The sequence below is a fragment of the Anneissia japonica genome, unplaced genomic scaffold (genome assembly GCF_011630105.1).
Source record: "Anneissia japonica isolate Jap-2015-1 unplaced genomic scaffold, ASM1163010v1 scaffold287835_len3118868_cov185, whole genome shotgun sequence".
NCBI lineage: Eukaryota > Metazoa > Echinodermata > Crinoidea > Comatulida > Comatulidae > Anneissia > Anneissia japonica.
This window is the reverse complement of record NW_022737223.1, coordinates 1843365-1848285: the sequence shown is the minus strand read 5'-3', so window position 1 is coordinate 1848285 and position 4921 is coordinate 1843365.

Here is a 4921-nt window from a genome sequence, read left to right as displayed (position 1 = left end):
CTGTATTATTTTCGTGATTATCATCACGTGTCATTTGTTCACCTATATTAATGAAGTATGAGTTTAAAGCATTCGCTATAGCTATCGGGTCATTTAATTGCTGGGAGTTTAATTTCATTTTGGAAGGTATGCCTTGATGTTTCTTCCTACCTAATATTGTGTTAATAACACCCCATGTTTTCTTTATGTTACTCTTGTGCTTTTCAAATTCATTTTTATAGTAAATCTCTTTCCTTTCCCTAATTACAGATGTTAACTTATTTTTAAATTTCTTATATTTAGCTTTATTCATATCTGATGGTTTCTTTTTATATTTAATGTATAGTTAATTTTTGATAAAATGTGATTTATGAATTCCATGCGTTATGCACAGGGATTTAATTGTATTTACTTTTTAACTTGACTTTTATCAAATGAAAACACCGATCTCTCATTGTTTTTAGAGTATCTGACAAACGTTTATATGACTCATTAGCGTCCTCACAGCTAGTAACTTGCTGCCAGTCATGGTCCTCTAATTCAATTCTAAACTGATGTTTTTGTTGTTCCGTATAACAAAAATTTTTCTGGTGGTGGTGATGAATGTTTTTCTGAATCATTTATGCAGAAAACGGCAAAGTGATCAGAGATGTCATAATATTCCTGTGTTAATGTTTTCGAATTCTTGATTATTTGTATAAATATTATCAATTTAATTGTTTGCAGTATCCTTTGTGATTCGAGTGGGTTTATTACAAGAGGAATGAAAAATTCAGTTAACATATTATCCACATGAGTTTGAACATTATTGTCGGAACTATATTTCTGAAGATCTAAATTAAAATCGCCCATAAGATATGCTTTTTAACTTTCATTGTTTATTGTGTGCATTAATTCACTGAGTTGGTTATTAAATGTTGGGATATGTGCTTAGGGGGCCTGTAGATTATACCACATATACAGTAATTAGTTTATCATCATTCTGTACTTCAACTATAATACACTCTCCTTCGTTTATCACAGCAGACAGGTCATTTCTTGACCGATAGGTTATACTTGAGTGGATATATAGCGCAACAGATCCCCCTGCCTGGGTTTCTCTATTTTTATATATACAGTAGGTGTATATGTCGGAGTGTGTACAAGCCAAAGTGATGTCTGCTTGAGAGCCAAGTTTCTGAGAGTCCTATTAGGCTAAATTTAAAATTTAGAGATGAAATATAATTTTTGAATGCGTCAAATTTTTTTACAATGCTTCTGCAATTTAATGCAAACATAGAAAATGTATTTGTTGGTGTTTGGCTAAACATGGATTTAAATTGATCAATACTGATGTAATGGTTTTCCTTATAACTAAGTGCAGTTATATCTTCATCCTCATCATTGATATCAACATTTGCCATTGAAAACATATATTTCGTAGAATTTTAGTTAGTAAATGTAGATAATAATACTACTACTAATAATAGTAATTATGGCAATAACAATAACTATAATAATAACAATAATAATAATAATAATAATAATAATAATAATAATAATAATAATAATAATAATAATAATAATAATAATAATAATAAATTTAGGGAAAACGCCGAAGATTCTACAATTTTTGGGAAAATTTATGTCTGCGTCTGCTTTTTTCAACTTCTTGCTGAGTTTCTCAAATAGCCTGAGGTCTTGCTTTGTGACCGTACTGGTCTGTGTAAACTCATGTACAATACAGCTAAACTTCCGAACAGAAAGTAGTATAAAGACGAATTTAAGAGCAACAAATATACATTTAATAGAACCAGACATGTTTATTCGTATTCAATACGACATCTTCAGTGTAACAAAACAAAAAATAATAATAATATAATTAAATATATTCAGTTATATAACACCTTGAGGAATTTGTAACGTATGTTATTATTTTAACGGCTACCCAGCCATTAAATGACTTTCCGTGATCCTACATTTATAAAATTTAAGGAAATACAGTCGTACATATACTCACAATATATACAAGTTGTAAGCACAAATATATACAAAATTTTATAACATAGACCATTCGCATTCACATATATCCCCACCTCCCGCACACATCCCATCATGCACACATACACACACCCACAATGCGCACTCAAAAATACAGCAATTAATTTTATTTTATTTTATTTCCAGGCAAGACAATACAGTAAAATAGATAAGAGAAACAAATGACAAAAAAAACAAAAAGTCTGAGGATTACCTAAAAGCGAACTTAATCACTATCTAAAGGTTCTCCAAAACATTAAAAAGACAAACATTAAAATCTGAAAAATTCACAATTCATTTATGTACAATATAAAAAGTTAATAAAAATATTATAAAGAGAATTACAATTTCGTAAAAATATAATTTAAAATGATTTAATTAAAAAAATATTGCTTAATTACATATTTAAATTTTGTGGAATTAACTGCACATTCCCTAATATTTGGAGGTAGATCATTCCATAAATAAGGAAAGTAATTAAAAACAGTAAATTTAAAACAATTGGTTCTAGCAAATTGGATCTTAAATCTAAAATCAGAGAGATGACGGTTATTAACAACAGGAAGAAGATTTGGTTCAATATCATATTTTCTATGGAAGCAAGACAATACAAAAGAAAGAAGGAGGTATTTATAACGGACAGAAATAAGTGGAATCTGAAGGAGGGATAAACGTTCAGCATAATTAAAAGTAGGATCATAATTAATTATTGATAGAATTATATATTATTTGGTGCCGTATTGTCGTTAACAGTGTAAGCGGGATTTCGTTTGAATTACACAAATTATTTTATAGATAATATAATTATAGCAAGAAATAATACTATACGTGCTAGTAAATTACAGTTACGTCACTTTCGTAGATCACGGTATGTTCTCCCATCAATATATAATATTTCATTTCGAAATACAGGATGTATCCCCTTCTTTGTACGCTTTCAACATTATATCTCCGTACTCGCATTTCTTTTTGGCATCTGATGCTGTAAGATCCTCCGTTGCGTAGAAATCTTTATCCTTTAGTGCTTTTATTTTCCTGAGAACTTTGGATCGTTGTGTCCTGTAAATAAATTTAGCGATTATAAGTCTTATTATATGTGCGTTTTCAATTTTAATATCATTGAGATTTAGTTTATCTCTTATAATTTTATTCAGTTTGTCTAGCGTATTTTCGTTATCCTCTTCCGTTATTCGACCAAACCGTAGACTGAATCCGCTTGAATATCTCTCCATCCTTAGAATTTCACCTCCCATGTTGCTTATTTGATTCTGTTTCTCTTTCAATTCAGTTTCCATTTTCTCGACACGTGAAGTTAGTCTCTTTACGTTCATTTCCATTTCGGTAGCAGAAGTTGTATAGTATTCAAGTGATTAATCCATAACATGCTGTGTTTCTTCTACTTTCGTTATTCTATCTATCAATACCTGCTTATTACATTTTAATCGACGATATTCCTTCTTCAATTCGTTTATTAATATCAACAAACATTTCTTTCAGTTCCACTCGCAGGGCCCTTATCTCCGACGACGACGACGTGTTGGTTTTCAAGTCAGTGATCGTGGGAATTTCAAGCTGACGTGACATAGGCGTTGTCTCGGCTTCGGAGTTTTTTTTCAATTTCGCTCTTGTAGCACTCATTTTGCCTAATGGACAGCTTATTTTACTTTAAGTTGAATGTTTGATTTATTTCATCCATTTGCTTGCATGAGGGAGCTCAGAAAATAGGTGCTGACATGCCGACGGAGCTCAGTTATTATTAAAGTTAATCAACAATATAAATCACACCATCTAATCAGTGGCGGCTCTAGGATATATTTTCTGTGGGGGGCTAAGTTGTCCGATAGGGGGGACTTGAGCTCGTAGGTTCGAGCTGGGAGAAGGGGTTGAGAGGGGGGCTCTCCCTATCAAATGAGATTTTTTTTTCAGTTTATTTCAAACATCGATTCAAAGAATAATAAGAATTAGATAATTAATGAATTTCTGTGGCTAATGTCCCACAAAACGGCAATGTAAAGACATACGCGCACACACATGCTTTTTTACGACAAAACGTTTCTGTGCGACACGCGCATATTTATTGCCCTATTCTGATTGGTCAGTTGCTATGTCTGATTGACACTCCGGAAGGTCCATTGCATAGTACTGCTCTTGATATATCCAAATGACATGAAAACAGTGGTCAGCTGCACACATCTCAGCATCCATGTATCCATAATGACCCAGTCCATGTAGCATTGGGATGGAAAAAAAGAATTGTTAATTATGTAGTGTAGTGTTTGTGGGGATGTGACGAAGTATGGATGTTTGTAATAGCACTGTGTTTGGAAAAGATAATTGTGGGGTATACACCTTGTTTTTTTGTTGGAAAAATAATGAGAATGTGTGTCATTAAAAATGTAATAATTAATAAATCATTATAATAACAACAACAATAACAATATTTACTATGACCCTCTCACTCAAAACCTCGATTAAATTAAGGCCTTCCTTTAGTACATTCATGAATCTTTGCAAAAACAACCCTACCGTACACCATATGAAAATCACCTAGAATTCTGGTTTAACATTATACTGTATTTTATGAATATTCATAGATTGTAATATAATAGACCTTTCCGCTAAGTCCCGCCTCTTGCATAATGGTTGCTAAGGTCTCACAAAACGACAGTGTTGAAACATACTCTACGCAAGCACTGATATGAGGCTTAGGCCTACCTGCCATACACCGAGACCAGAAGTTTAAATCAAAACTAAAGAAACTTCTGGTCTCAGTGTAAGCCTCATGTTCATAGTGTTTATCTTATTGTAATTTTACACTTGTTATTATGATTGTTATTATTTTATGCAAACGTTTCAGTTTATAATTACATTTCCACACAATCAATTCAGCGGCTGATATTGGCCTGCATATATTTATATATAT